This window comes from Erpetoichthys calabaricus, chromosome 2 (assembly GCF_900747795.2).
Source record: "Erpetoichthys calabaricus chromosome 2, fErpCal1.3, whole genome shotgun sequence".
NCBI classification, from domain to species: Eukaryota; Metazoa; Chordata; class Cladistia; order Polypteriformes; family Polypteridae; genus Erpetoichthys; species Erpetoichthys calabaricus.
The window spans coordinates 191725161-191742120 of NC_041395.2; the positions used below are offsets into that span (position 1 = coordinate 191725161).

Here is a 16960-nt window from a genome sequence, read left to right on the forward strand (position 1 = left end):
TAACATATAGGCTGGCTGCTTGCTGGTATTTGGAGTTTTACTTTATCTTGGGAAAAATAAATACTTTTATGATATCAAGTCTTTAAAGATGATATTGTGTGGAGTTGTTGGTCTATGTTCAGTTGGAGAATTCTTCATGCTTTGGAATGCACTATTTTTCTTTGCTTCATGATCTTTTGTTTTTGGTGGTCTGTGATGCTGCTTCCTCAGCTTGTTTTCTGCTGTTACAACCTTTGCTGTGCCATTTGCAACTTAGGGAAACGTATTACTCATTCTGGCACAAGAGTTTAGATGCTGAAGTTTCCTGCTTGCAGTTGTGGGCTGCTTCTCAGCCTTCAGACCAGCTCAATGTTTAACTTGGCAAATTCAGTCTCAGCTGTCAGGTTCACAAAGATAAGAGCTTATCAGATTCAGCTCTCCAAGCAAGAGCAGATCATAACTTTTTTGGTTTTCAGAGATCGGGTTTCGGAAGATCATTTTGCATTTTTACCCCTCCCTGAAAGAATCGCAGAGGTTTTCACTGATTATCCAGTGAATATCCCGGAGACCTTCTTCAGGATGGTGCAGAGAGTTTTAAGAGAATGTATAACTTCTCCTGATTGGATTAAAGTTACTTCCAGTTCCAAAATCAGTTCCTTCTAGTAAATGAGTTACTCTGTCCATCTAAGTTATCATCCCTTGAATAACTGGTCTTTGTTCTTACTTAAGTCCATTTTGTGCCTTCTGACTCAACAGGTATGCAGAGAGGCCTCTGGAGAAATGTCAATGCAACTGTGACTTACACTTTTGTTATCAGATGCTGGTACAAGCTGGAGTTTAGTCTCTTAGTTTGGAATTCAAGTGGGGAAGGTGCACTTGGATACCTGCATCCCTGTTAAATCCTCTTTCTTAACAGGCCTGGTGTGCCACTAAAGCCTAGCAGAATGGGCAATAGCCACTTTCTCCTACACATCTTATTAGGGGTATATATTATCCAATCTCTGTAAATGGCAGGGACACAAAGGGTCTGGGCAACTGTACACTACCCAGTTTGCCTCACATCTACCCTCCATAAAGTTGGTGTACGAATAGCTGGGCCTCCATGATTTGATTAATATCAAGGTGATGACTTGGAAGTGTGATGCTAGTTAGTGAGGATACAACTTACATTGTGCCTCCCCTGTTGGAATACCCAGAATCAGTAGAAGAGGTATCCCCTACTCCAGAGAGAGAAGAAGAAGAAGATAGAAAATAAAAATAAGAGTAAAAACAACCTTTTTACTTGAATAGATACACAATCACAGATTGGATTTTTTACACTTCAATTAAGTAAAGATAGACTTTAGAAGGGAAAGTATGACAATTATTGCATTAAATTTCAGAACTGGGTTTTATATTCAACAATAATTATCTTAAGAAGGCAGTGGTTTCCTTTGATCAGTTTGGTACCAAATTTTATCTTTAAATGACCCTTTAGAGGGCTTATGTAAATTATGGAATTAATCACAATTAAACTCAATGCATATGATGAACTCTCCAACCTAATCAAATGTTTAATATTTTCCCATACATATAACCAACTTCCATTAATGTTACACTACAATAATTCAACTTCAATACAACAAATGAAATTACAAATGCAAATCTGAGAATTAGTGTTCTGCTGAACAATGATCTGGACAGGTGTCAGTTCTGTTACAGTGAAAGGCTCTTTTCTGAATCGGATGAAGGACTGAAAGAAAGGACAGCTCAGAGATATATAAGTTACACACTTTGCAGTTCATAGGAAGATAGAATAAAAGATCTGCAGTAATTCTTCAATAAATCACAAAGACAAAATATATTGTTGTTTAAAGGTCACTCTTGTACATATAATTAAAATATTCACTTAATAAGTCACCTGTACTTTCCTTAGTCATTGTAGTCAGCTGTAAACTAAATTCTTACTTGTAGGGCAATGTTCCAGTAGCAATAAATACTTACCTTTACTTCTAGGAAAGTGGGCAACCCTTTTCTTAGCACTCACATTCAAGTACAGCAAGCCCTTGGTATTCATGCACAGGGACACTCTTCTGACCGCTTGCAGTCCATGAGATCTCACTTGACCCTTAAGTCTGTCTTCTCCATTTAACCAGCAACTTTTGCAGCCAGTCTCACTCTAGTGTTTTAGCAATTGTGACATGTTCTTATGAGCTCATTATTTATGTGGATATAACAAATGGATTTTATTCATACAATAAATAACTTGTGGTTCCAAGATATTACTTGTGCAAATAAAATTTTGCTTGCACAAGATTAAAAAATAGAGGCTCCATATATGACATGTTAAGAAGAGGAGAAAAACACTTACCTCAACATGCTTTTTTTAAATTTGAATGTGGATTCTTGAAAGCAGAGATTTCTTTAGGAGCTGGCAGACACATAAGAAACTGCATTATACTGTATATGAATGACCTTTGCATTTTATAACTTTGAAATTAGTGATCAAATATGACCAAAGAAAAAGTGCACATTCAGTATCCATGTCTTAACAGTGAGCAGGAAGCATGGTAACAACAGCAGAGAAAGGCACTTTTATTTTTGAATGTTTATACAGCATTCTGTTAGCTACTTCTGAGCTATGCTGGACCATAATCAAATTATCTAACACAACTGATAGGTCTTTTGTATGACTTTATAATAGTTTGGGCTGTGTTATAAGTAACAAGGACTTGCTGGAAAAATAAAGCATAGTAATAAGTATGCTAGTTGACTTAAAAATGTAATGGAGTAAAAGTTGTCATGATTGATAATTACTCAAAGTATAAATAGCCTATAAATGTATTTCAGTAAAGTAAAAGTATGTGTACTTTGTTACTTTACATCTCTGAAAAAAGTAACATTTTACCAGCCATTTCAGATAGGCAGGTAGTTTTACCTAACCATATCCCTTTGAATACAGATGCAAAAGTAACAATGGAAAGTCTCTTTGAAGACTGACTTCTCTAAACATTTGTTAGGTGTTAGTATAAGAACAGAAATAGTTTTTATCTCTGTATAGCCAAGGTGAAATAAAATCACCCTGTTGTATACCAGATTTGACTAAATCTGCACAGCTCTCATTAAAAGAGTATCCACGTGTCCCTACATTCATCCAGGACCTCTTCTATAGGGCAGCTTTGGGTAATAGAGAGAGAGAGAGAGATAAAAAGGGATCATCTTGATTAGAAGCTTGGTGCTAGAGCAAGTTATGTGATGAAAGATGATTTAGAATATATCTACCTGACCGTTTATTCTTCATAAATAAGCACTTCTATCAAGGTAGCATTCAATAGTTCCGCTGAGTGGTTTAATTCATGCATAGGAACTTTTATTTTGCTATTTGCGTGTTCTATCCATGTTCACGTACGTTTGTTACAAAGATTCTAGTTCTCTTTATCTAATTACTTGCTATAATGGAAAACTAAGGACCTGCAAGTAGAGTAAAAAAGTGCTTCTCCAATTTTTGGCGTATAGTTGTCTCTCAAAAACTGATTTATTGTATAGTTTTACTGATATACAGTGGAGAGGTGGCTCTGAGGCTAAGGATTTGTGCCGGCAATTGGAAGGTTGCCAGTTTGAATGCTGTAAATGGCAGAAGTAACTGTACTCCATTAGGCCCTTGAGCAAGTCCATTAACCTACAATAGCTTTGTCCTGGGTATGATGTTAATCTGCATCTAGCTCTGCAAACAGGTCCTCCAACTTGCAGGAGAATCTTGGGGGTTGGTGGCAAGATTAACACTCCAGCCGCCGTAAAAATCCTCAAGCAATTCCAGTGCTGAGGTGTCACCCACTGCATGGCTGTACTCGGGTCCCAATCCTGGTGGTTCGTCGTGTGGTGGGTGTAGCAATGCACTGTATCAGCACATGTTCCCAAACCTCCTCCTCCTCCTTTACTGATATAATTACTTTAGCATATGTGTGTAATAAAATAGATATGTATATGATAGAACTGGTTTTAAGGTGTAAATTAGGGAACATCTTGAAGAGGTGCAATGCACACAGGCTTGGCTATACAATAGAGATTTTCTAGACCATCTAGATTGCCTAGGTAACACCTGGTGCTGCCTTTGCAAGCTTTGCCCAGGAGACAGAATAATGGTTCTGGTCCCCACATCACACTATAAGTTCTTCATCCAGTGGCAAGGACCATATGAGGTCCATGAAAGAAAGAGGCTAGTAAACTATTGTGGTTATATTTGTGGTTGCCGAACAGTTCAACTACAAAGATTCACACCTGTCCACATTCGATATGACTGAAGGCTACTGTCAGATATCTTATCTCTGATGGCTGCTGCGAGGATAAGTCAAGCTGCAGTGGTCCAAGGATGCAGCCATTCGAGATTGGCCCCACCTGCAAATGAATAGGCAAGTGTAGGCTTTTCTCTGTCTAGCAGAGTACTATCGGATGTTTGTTCCCCGGTTTTCCAAAGTGGCAGCACCTTTAACGGAACTCGTGACAAAGAAGGCACCAAACGCAGTAGCATGGAACCCTTCAATAAAAGCATCATTCAATTCATGATAAAATGGGCAATTTACCAACTTGGGTTCTACCCTGGCCCACAACCTCATGGCTAGGTCTGCCTGCTCCACAGGGGCTGGGCTAAGGGGTGGGCAGTGTCACACATGCACATTGGATTAACACCTTCTGGCCTCAGGAGCAGGGGGGGGTGAGGAGCCATCACTAACAATCTTGTCATTTTTCTCTTTTGCAGCAGCGAAAAGACTACCCGTGAGGGCAATTAATCCCACCCCTTTCAGAGGACTTTAAAATTCTGGCAATTTCTCTTATTTTTTTTTAAATCTTTTATTGAATTTATTAAAAGCATGTAACATTCCATATAATTTAGTCAAACGTAACAAAACTAAATTCAGTTCAACCATGAGAAAGAGAAGAAGGCCAACAGCCAGAGTAAAACTTTTGAAAGTATTAAAGAGAGAAAGGCGTCTTTTTCCCCAATATAAATGCTTATTCTAAAATGTTATTGATTAGATCCTGCCAGGTTTTAAAAAGTTTTGAACAGATCCTCTAAGTGAGAATTAGATTTTTTCCAATTTCAAATAGTATATAACATCAGTTACCCACTGACTTAAAAGAGCAAGATAAGTCTACGTGTTAGTAGTGATGTAAAGGCAATTACAGTTTGTTTGTCCTTCTCCACTTTAAGCCCTTCTGGGAGTACACCAAACACAACTATTAATGGATTAGGTGTGATTGTGACACTAAGGCTGACTGATAGGCATTTAAAAATGTTTGTCCAGAATGTTGTTAATTTGGTACACACCCAAAACGTGGCCTAGTGAAGCCGGAGCTTGATTGTAACGTTCACAAGTTGGATCTTGCCCTGGAAACATTTTGGACAATTTTAAATGAGATAGATGTATTCAATAAAAATTTTTAAGCTGAATAATTGAATATTTGAATAATTAAATGCTTTGTGCATATGGAGCTAGAGTGAATTCTGTGTGTGGCTGCCTTCCACTCCTTTACTGAAATGTTGAGTAAGAGATCCTTTTCCCACTTTACTCTGAGATCTTTAAAAGGAAGCAACTTTAAAATGGTTTTACATATTATAGAAATGCTGTCTGAGAATAGACGTAGGTGGGAGGTGAGGAAAATTGGGCAGATTTCATTTAGCAAAGTTTTTCATTTGAATATATTTGAAAAATTGTGTTGATGGGAAACTAAATTTGGAGTGTAATTGTTAATAGGATGCAAAGACATTATTTATATACAAATCCCTAAATGATTTAATCCCAAAGATTTTCTAAACAATAAAAACTGTGTAAGTTTGAAAGTGTGGAAAAAGGTGGTTATCATCTAGATTGGTTCCATATTCTGAGTGAATGAAGGTTGTTAGTATATTGATGATACCTTGTATTTACTGGTATACAAAGCAAGGAATATAAAGAGGTACTGAAGGATTTCATTTCTATTGCAGGCCAAACTAGTGTGTGTTTTTCTATTGTGTCAATGTACAAGTTTTTATAGCTTGTATGTTTGCCGCCCAGTAATAAAATTGAAAATCAGGTAGAGCCATGCCGCCTTCATTGTAGTGTTGCCCTTTGGATGCATGGATTTTTCGAATTCCAAATGAATGAGGTTATGATTGAATCTAATTTCTTAACAAAATTATTTGTTAATGTATAATGTATGTTTTCAAATAGAAACAGAAGCTTAGGGAGGATATTCATCTTGGTAGTGTTAATTCTCCCTGCTAAAATAAGTTGAAGGGTAGACCATCTGTGTCTTGTTTAATTTTGCCCATGCAAACAGAAAAAAATTTGTGGAAAAAGAGCTTTATATTTACTTGTGATGTTTACCCCTAGTGTGGACGAAAAAGGCACACTGAAAAGCAGGCAGATAATATTTTTTCTCAATTCTCTTTATTTATTTCATTCGAAGTCACAGTAAGTAGAGATTCAAAAGAGCATAACTTATTGCCGCAAAGCTCAATTGAACCCTGATCAAAAGCCAGGAGGGGTTTTTTATACTTCAGCATCTCATGATTAATAAGACAGAAAGAACATCCTTATCAAAACAGTAAAGTTAAACAATATGTCTGTTGAGCTAAGCATTATCTGTGTTTTCAAAGCTAAGCACAGGAGAGACGCCTTTGCATAAACTACATGTACTTTCTGCAGCCTTGTGACCTTGTCCCTGAAACATTCACTTTGAGAAAGGGAAAACAAGAAACAGCTTAGATTTTATTCATGTGGACACTATTTCTCCTGAACCCTGGAATAACATATTTTTGTTAGTTCATAAGCCAAAGCGTCTCTCACTGGCAAGTTACAAAATAGTTATTATAAAAATTCTAATTTACTAAACACACAAAAATACATGATGCTGAGGAGAACATTCTTCTTCTACACTAGCTATTTAAACTGATCTGCAATGATAAAAGGGAAGGTGCCTAATCTAATGTTGTTTGCTAGAGAATTCACTGGAAAAAGCACAGTTTTGTTCAAATTATTTTTGAGTCCAGATAACCTTTGAAATTCTGCTAGTACAGTTGGGGCTGCAGGCACAGAATTTTGTGGGTCTGGTATACTGTACGTAGTATACAGTACCATATCATCTGCATTTAGTGATATTTTCTATTCAAGTCCTTCTCTGAAAATCCCCTTTATCTCTGATGCACTTCAAAAGTGACCAGCCAATGGCTATTGAAAATAGCAGTGGTGACAAGGGGCATCCTTGTCTAGTACCACATTCTAGTTTGAAGTAGTCTGAAATAATGTTGTTAATGCAAACTGAAGCTTCTGGACTGGTATACAGTAGCCTGATGCATACACATATGTCCGGGTCAAACCCAAATTTATGCACAGTGGTGAAAAGGTAATCCCATTCAATCATATCAAATGCTTTTTCTGCATCCAAAGATAATAAGATCTCTGGAGTGTTAGACTTTATGGGTGAATATATTATATTAAACAGGTGTCGAAGACTGGAAGCCAAATGTCTACCTTTAATAAATCTGGTTTGGTCTTGTGATATTACTGAAGGGACCACTTTCTCAATCCTTCTAGCAAGGACTTTGGAGAGTATCTTAACATCATTATTCAGAAGTGAGATTGCTCTGTATGATGCACATTCTGATAAGTCCTTATTTTACAGTACAGTAATTAATGCTTGCTGAAAAGTTCGAGGTAGAATGTTATTGTCTCTGGCTTCTATAAGTGTTGCTAATAAAAGGGGAGCTAACTTGATTGAAGTTTTCTTAGAAAATTCAGCAGGGTAGCAGTCAGAACCTGGTGCTTTCCAACTCTTTATAACGTCTAGTAATTCTGATAGTGTCAGAAGTTTATTCAATTCCTCTGCACTGAGAGTATCTAACTGTGGTATCCGTAATGCAAAAAAAAAATGCATTAGATTGTGTCTTGTATTCTTTAAACTGAGTAGAAAGTAGTATCTAAATGTGTGCATCATATTTTTATGGCCAATTATTCTATCTCTGTCTGAGTGGATGATTTCTGATATTGAATTGCAAACTTTCTGCTTGTGGATTTATTCAGCTAAGATCTCATTAACCTTCTCTCTGTGTTCATAGTAATGATGTTGCGATCTAAAAATGAGTTGTTCTGTTTCTTTCGTTGCCAAAAGGTTGTGTTCTGATTTCTGCTAATTTCACTGATTAACTCTGAGGCCTACAGAGTTTCCCAGAGTATTCCTGCAGAAACCTCTGAGGATGCATTTGTGTCTAAAAAAAATCAATTTGCTTGGATATAAATTCTGTGCAGTTCTTGTTAACTAATAACAGGGGGTTAAGACGGCAGCTGCGAGATGAGTATGTGGGGCATAGTGAAGTGAGCTTCCATGATCAGAGGGGCATGGTCGGAGATAACAATAGCGTCATATTTGCAAAATTTGATTGTGAATAAGAAATTGTTATCTATAAAGAAATAATCAATCCTTGAGTAATAATTATGTACTGGTGAGAATATAGTTTTATGTATGGATTTATAAATCTCTATGGGTCTGATAAGTTATGATCAATTAAAAACTGTCTGATTATTTTTGCAATGTTAGATATCCCCTGTAGCTGAAGAACTATCCAGGTCTGGATTTAAAAAACAATTAAAGTCTCCAGCCATTATAATTTTGTGAGTGTTCAAGTGAGGAATGGATGCAAATATGTTTTGGGTGAAATTTGTATCATCCATATTGGGTGTGCAAATATTCATCAAAATCACTTTACAGTTAAATAAATTACCCATAAGCATCACATATTACCCTTCAGGATCTGATACTACATCTGATATTAAAAATTAAATTGTTCTATGAATTAACATTCCCACACCTCTAGTTTTCTTTGTATAACTGGAGTGGTGTATTTGGCCAGTCCAGTCTCTTTGCAACCAAAAATGATCCTTGCTGTTTAAGTGAGTCTCCTGTAAAAATACTATCTTGGCATTTAGACCTATTAGGTGAGAGAATACTTTCTTCGTGATTGAGACCTTTGACATTCCAACTTACAAAGTTAGATCATAGAGACATTTCTTCTGAACTTTTGTTGTCATTTTATAATCATAAATTAAGGATGTATATTATTACATATGATAGCTTTAACCTTAATTTCCAATATTGCCAGGAGTTATGAAGCCTATTGTTGTGTTGACACTTACAATTGTGAGGATGAAAAGGATAGATCAGAAACAGTTTGCTCTCTTTCTCTCCTTCCACAGACCAACCCCCATTTTGCCTCCCCAAGTGAGGCTAGACCACACTTCATGAAGTCCCAGTCCTCTGACATGCCTAGAGACAGAGCACATCCAGATATCTATTGGCAATATTGCCCACATACTTTAAACCTAGAATATCTATCTATCTATCTATCTATCTATAATCTTGAACAGGCTCGAAAGAATAAACCCAGGGTATGATGTTAAACAGTGGAGATGCAGATACAGTAAGATATGATAGTACAATCCTAATACAATAAACCAAGGGCATGATGTTAAATAGTCCCGTTACGGAAAAAAAAGTATACATATACAAACCCCCTCCATCCCAACCCCTCCACCCCCCATGGGCCTGCACTACGCGCAAGACAGTTTGCATCTCTGCCAGACAGTTTGCATCGCTGCATCTCTTTTAATTGTTTTTCCTTCTTCAAAGTGCCTTTTAAGCACTACAGCTACCATAAACAAGTAAATCAACAACAAATCCACACAAATCTTTCCTCCACTCTTCCCAGCAAGCTCTGTCCTACTACCTCCCAACTCTGGCTCGCCTACTGGGTCTTCAGCAGTCCTTTATATAGAGCCCAACCTGGAAGTGCTTCAGTTCTTCCTTCCACATGACTTGCCAGCACTTCCGGGTCAGATGGAGAACTTCAATTGTTTAGTCAGCTCAGAAGTATTTCATGGTTCCTGTCCAACAACAACAACAGCATTTATTTATATAGCACATTTTCATACAAATAATGTAGCCCAAAGTGCTTTACATAATGAAGAAAAGAGAAATAAAAGACAAAGTAAGAATTAGAATAAGACAACACTAATTAAAACAAAAAGAGTAAGGTCCGATGGCCAGGGAGGACAGAAAAAACAAAAAAAACTCCAGACGGCTGGAGAGAAAAAATACAATCTGTAGGGGTTCCAGGTCATGAGACCACCCAGCCCCCTCTGGGCATTCTACCTAACATAAATGAAACAGTCCACTTTGTATTTAGGGTTCTCATGGAAGGACTTGATGATGATGGTCATGTAGACTTCTGGATTTTAATCCATCAATGTAGGAACATCACGGTGCTTTGATTAGGTGGTGGTGGTGCAGGTCGCCACCACAGAAAACCAGGAAAAGAAACAGAAGAGAGAGTAGGGGTTAATATGGATTTTAGAGCCGCCATGAATAGTTATTATAATGAATTGAATATACAGAGTATCAGGATTAAATCAAGGTGAAGTTATCAGAAAGCCATGTTAAAGTAATGTGTTTTCAGCAGTTTTTTAAAGTGCTCCACTTAATTAGCCTGGCGAATTCCTACTGGCAGGCTATTCCAGATTTTAGGTGCATAACAGCAGAAGGCCGCCTCACCACTTCTTTTAAGTTTTGCTCTTGGAATTCTAAGCAGACACTCATTTGAGGATCTAAGGTTACAATTTGGAATATAGGGTGTCAGACATTCCGATATATAAGATGGGGCGAGATTATTTAAGGCTTTGTAAACCATAAGCAGTATTTTAAAGTCAATTCTGAATGACACAGGTAATCAATGTAGTGACATCAAAACTGGACAAATGTGCTCGGATTTTCTTTTCCTAGTTAGGATTCTTGCAGCTGCATTCTGCACTAGTTGCAAACGATTTATTTCTTTTTTGGGTAGTCCTGAGAGGAGTGCGTTACAGTAATCTAGACAACTGAAAACAAAAGCGTGAACTAATTTCTCAGCATCATTCAATGATATAAGAGGTCTAACTTTTGCTATGTTTCTTAAGTGAAAAAATCCTGTCCTAGTGGTCTAATTAATATGCGATTTAAAATTCAGGTTACAGTCAACAGTTACCCCTAAGTTCTTTACCTCCGTCTTGACTTTTAATCCTAATGCATCAAGTTTATTTCTAATAATCTCATTGTCTCAATTATTGCCAGTCACTAAAATTTCTGTTTTCTCTTTATTTAGCTTGAGAAAATTACTATTCATCCAATTAGAAACACAAGTAAGACATTGTGTTAGTGAAATAACAGCCTCTGGGTCATCGGGTACAATTGATAAATACAGCTGTGTGTCATCAACATAGCTGTGGTAACTCACATTGTGCCCCGAGATAATCTGACCTAACGGAAGCATGTAGATTGAGACTTGTGGAACACCATATAGAATATCACTACCACATGATCCATTAGTACTTCCGGGCTATAGGGAAAGTATAACAATTGGGTGCTCCCCCTGGCAGCCCCAACGGCACCCAAAAGGGCTGAGAAACCACACTCCAAGTCCCGGGATGCCCTCCGGGAATCCGGGGCACCACTATACTCCAGGGGAGCTGCCATCTAGCATCTTGCGGGAGGCAGTGTCGAAAAGTTACTGCCTTCCCCCATCTTTTCCTTCTTGGGGCGTCCCAGCCAGGTTGAGCCAGTTGTCCAACTATTTCAATATACAATACAATACAATACAGTTTATTTTTGTATAGCCCAAAATCACACAGGAAGTGGCGCAATGGGCTTTAACAGGCCCTGCCTCTTGACAGCCCCCCAGCCTTGACTCTCTAAGAAGACAAGGAAAAACTCCCAAAAAAACCTTGTAGGGAAAAAATGGAAGAAACCTTGGGAAAGGCAGTTCAAAGAGAGACCCCTTTCCAGGTAGGTTGGGCGTGCAGTGGGTGTCAAAAGAAGGGGGTCAATACAATACAATGCAGTACACAGAACAGAACAATTCCTCAATATAGTAAGAAATAAAAAAAATATATAAATTTTAGAAGTACAGAGCAGAATTTAACAGTAGGTGATATATCCCATAATAAGTTTTGGATTTGTGTAGAGTCCTGGAGACCTCATCCTTCAAGCTGCCTCCCCCATTTGGCCATTCCACGGCTGAAACAGTGCTGGGCCAGCCAATCCGATGAAAGGACCCCTCTTTCCCACGATTCCTGCGATCCTCCATCTGGGATGACTTTTCCTTAGGCAGGCAAAACAACTTGGCAGGTGGGCCGTGGCACCAAGTGCCACATTTGAGTACCGAGAAGAAAAACAGAATAAGTGAGGGTTAGTATACAATTATAATTGTCATGTTACTTATGTTTAAGTGCTAATGACTCACAACAGAGATGCAGTCTGTACAGTTAATCAGCAGCTCTAATCAGGATATGCTAAACTGAAGTAGTGAGTCTTCAGCCGGGATTTAAAAGCTGAGACTGAAGGGGCATCTCTTATAGTAGCAGGCAGACCATTCCACAGTTTAGGGGCCCTGTAACTAAAAGCTCGACCTCCCACTGTTATTTTATTAATCCTTGGAATCATAAGCAGACCGGCATCTTGAGATCTTAATGTGCGCTCAGGTTTGTAAGTCATGATAAGTTCAGACAAGTAAGCCGGACCTCGACCATTTAATGCTTTATATGTTAAAAGAAGGATTTTGAAATCTGTCCTAAACTTAACCGGGAGCCAGTGTAAGGATTTAAGAACTGGAGTTATGTGTTCGTATTTTCTTGTTCTTGTAATAATTCTTGCAGCCGCATTTTGGATTAACTGGAGGCTGTATAAAGAACAGTTTGAACATCCAGTGAACACCGCATTGCAGTAGTCAATCCTATTAGAGATAAATGCATGAATTAGTTTCTCAGAATCCTGTTTATTTAAAAAGCGCCTTAATTTCCTAACATTTTTAAGATGTAAGAAACATGTTTTGGACAACTTTGTAATATGCGCTTTAAATGACATGCTAGAGTCAAAGATAACTCCTAGATTGCGGGCTGATTCAGTAAAATTGACTGGGATTCCAACTGAGTTACAGTAAATGATGACAAAATATTGTTGTGATCAGCATCATTCCCTCCAACAATTAACATCTCTGTTTTATCTGTATTTAAAGACAAGCAGTTCTCATTCATCCACTGCTTTAATTCGCTAACACAACTAATTAAAGACAACATTGGAGAAACTTCATTTGATTTAAATGAAAGGTATAACTGGGTGTCATCTGCATATGAGTGAAAATTAACATTATGTTTCCTAATGAGAGATCCCAGTGGAAGCATGTACAGTGAAAACAGTAAAGGTCCCAGTACTGAGCCCTGCGGGACACCATATTGAACTTCTGTGTATAATGATGGAGTACTGTCAGCACATTTCTGTACATATTGGAATCGATTTGATAAGTAAGAACTAAACCAAGCGAGCACGGTGCCTGTAAGCCCAACATCATTTTCTAGCCTGTGCAGTAAAATAGAATGGTCGATGGTGTCAAACGCTGCACTTAAGTCCAACAACATAATTATAGTGGAGTTTCCTTCATCAGAGGATATCAGAATGTCATTTACAACCCGTGTTAGTGCCGTTTCTGTACTATGACCAGTGCGAAAACCAGACTGGAATTTCTCAAATAAATTGTAATGCGTAAGGTGTGTCTGAAGCTGACTGGCGACTACTTTTTCTAGTATTTTAGAGAGAAACGGTAAATTTGAAATAGGCCTGTAATTATTTAGTATATGTGGGTCAAGATCTGACTTTTTAAGTAATAGTTTAATGACTGACACTTTTAGTGTATCAGGTACTGTGCCATGCAATAATGAACTATTGAAAATGTTTAGGATAGGAGCTGCAAGAACATCCATTGCACTTTTTACTAGTTTTGTTGGCACTGGATCTAGGGAACAAGTAGTGGGCTTCATTTTAGAAATTAAACTTAAGACTTCCTGCTCAGTTACAGGATTAAAATTACTAGAGTGCTGAGTGCAATGTGAGACAGGGTCTGCTAAGCTAGTATTTGGTTTGTACTGTGATGCAGAGATCTGGGATCTTATATTTTTAATTTTCTCATTGAAGAAGTTCATAAAGTCTGTACTGCTAATATCTGTTGGTATTTTGCACTGTTGATCTGAATTTCCATTTGTTAATTTAGCCACTGTTCTAAACAGTACCCGAGGATTTTTATTATTGCTATCTTTTAATGTAGAATAATATTCTGATCGAGCTTGTGGACGAAAAAGGCACACTGAAAGTAGGCAGATAATATTTCTTCAGGTCTCTTTATTATTCATTCGGAGTCACAGTAAGTAGAGATCCAAAAGAGCATAACTTATTGCCGCAAAGCTCAATTTTGAACACCGAGAAAAAATTAGGAGGGGTTTTTATAATTCAGCATTTCATGATTAATAAGAAGAAAGAACATCCTTATCAAAACAGTAAAGTTAAACAATATGTCTGTTGAGCTAAGCATTATCCGTGTTCTCAAAGCTAAGCACAGGAGAGACGCCTTTGCATAAACTACATGTACTTTCTGCAGCCTTGTGACCTTGTCCCTGAAACATTCACTCTGAGAAAGGGAAAACAAGAAACAGCTTAGATTTTATTCATGTGGACACTATTTCTCCTGAACCCTGGAATAACATATTTTTGTTAGTTCATAAGCCAAGCTTCTCTCACTGGCAAGTTACAAAATAGTTATTATAAAAATTCTAATTTACTAAACACACAAAATACATGGTGCTGAGGGGAACATTCTTCTTCTACAAGCTTTAAAGAGGGCTTTTTTATATTTATTAACACTCTCTGTCCATTCAATTTGAAAGACATGTAGCTTTGTTGTTCTCCATCTGCGCTCCAGTTTTCGACACTCTAATTTAAGAGCGCGAGTGTTTTCATTAAACCAGGGAGAGTTTCTATGTGCTTTGATCACTTTTGTTTTAAGGGGAGCCACTGTGTCCAAAGCATCTCTCAAGGTCATATTATAATGTGATGTTAGTTGATCTAAATTGTTTTCCTTGTTTACATTTGATGTTAACTGATCTAAATGGTTTTCCACAATTACACTCGACTTACTCAAAGTATCTATAAATTTTGAAGCAGAATTACAATCTACATGTCGCACTGTCTTTGTTTTAATCTGTGAGTGCGCTGGCAAGGGCAGGACTAAATCAAATGTAATTAAGTAGTGATCAGAAATAACTTCATTTAATGGAGTAATAATTAAATTTTGAATTTCAACTTTGAAAGTTATAATTAAATCTAATGTGTGGTTATGATTATGAGTTGGACCTTTGACATTCTGACAAAATCCTACTGAATTTAACAAATAAGTAAAACATTTGCTAAAAGTGTCAGTTTCCACATCAATGTGTACATTAAAATCTTCCATCAGTACTACGTGATCATAATTTATAGCCTACTCAGATAAAAGGTTGCTAAATTCAGACATGAACAATGAATATGGGCCGGGTGGTCTGTAGACTAGCACTATAATTGTGTTCGAATCTGTTTTAATATTTAAAATGAATGCTTCAAAGGATGTAAAGTTGCCTAAATTTTTAGAAGTGATTTGCATTTTGTTACAATGAATTATTCCTAGGCCTCCTCCTCGACCTGAATCTCTAGACTTATGAATGAACAAGTATCCATCTGGTGACACCTCAGCTAGGGGTACAGTGTCACATTTACTAAGCCAGGTTTCGGTGAGAAGACACAGATCAGATTTTGTACTTAATAAAATATCATTTACCAAAACAGCTTTAGTGCCAAGAGAGCGAATGTTCAATAAGCAACATTTAAAACTGTATGAGTTGTGTACATTTACTTAATGGCTTCAAGCTGATCATCAAGTGCTCTAAATTTATTTTCAAACTTACTTGCATTTTCCTGTATTTTTTACTCAGTTTTTTCTAGCATACCTTTAAAGGTTGCCTCAAAGTGATTACTTAAATGTTTCTCCAAGTCTTTAATATCTTGAAACAGCTTCTTATTTGTCATGTTTATGTTTTTTTATATCTTTGCTTATATCCTTTGTGATCTTCTTTATATTGCTCTTTATCTCATTTATGTCCTCCCCGAGTGTGGTAGTTATTGCGGTAGTTATTGTGGTGATCATTGCGTCGATTGTTACCTTGTGCTCAGACTGTTCGTTTCAGCCTTCTCCGAGCAACTTGGGTGGAATAACAATCCCAGTCGGAGTCGGTGCTGCTGGCTCGCTGTGGGTAGTTGACAGCACGGAAAGTAAAGGCATTTTCAGTTTCAATGAATGTTCTGGAGTCGATGAGGTCTCCTTGCCCGACTTGCTTGCACTTTCGCTCCCGCTGTCACTCTCAGCTGGAGGTGATGCTGCAGCGTCAGGTCCTGGGAGATCCATTTTTTCACCTATCTGTTCCAGGTCAGTCTTTGCCAGGCCATATCTTGAACTTAAACTTGTGTCTTTTCCATTTCTTTCTGAGCTTTTTTCCTGCCAATCATGCTTTTATATACTTACATATGCTGTAATTGAATCCCTCGGGTTGAGTAAATATAGGACACCTCGGGATGATAAAAAAAGGAAAATAACACAGCTGCTAACGGAGTTCCATCTCAGATGTCCATCTACCGAAACAGATGAGACCAAATGTTGGTTTCTTATTTGGACCCGGGCTTGCCAAAGAACAGAGCTCCTGTTGAATGTCCTGCTCTTAAGAGTCATCACATTTAATAGAAGCTGAAAAGGCTGTATCTGCATTGTTTCTGTTTTGGATTTATTTACAGTTAAAAGGGGTGATCCTGCTGGCACCCCAGCATTTCTTGGGACTCCACTTTTCCACAGTATCTGTATTTACTGTATATAATGTTGTGATGGTGTCATGTGTTGTATACTGTGTTGTTTAATTATATATACCTTGTTATGTACATGGATGTAACACCAAGAGTAACTCCTATGTTGTCTGGAAATAAAGTTTAATGTTAAAATTAAACAATCTGCAGCTTTAAGTTAGAACAGGCAGATTCCTTGTGGAATTTACATATACGGCATCAGAAACAAAATATCTTACTAACCTCA

General features: G+C 37.5%; 1 protein-coding gene across 2 annotated transcripts in view; it reads left to right on the forward strand.

Moving 5' to 3' along the window:
- The window catches only part of arhgef4 (Rho guanine nucleotide exchange factor (GEF) 4), a 289616-nt gene that overhangs the window by 225505 nt on the left and 47151 nt on the right, over positions 1-16960 (forward strand). The gene's annotated exons all lie outside the window — the stretch shown is intronic.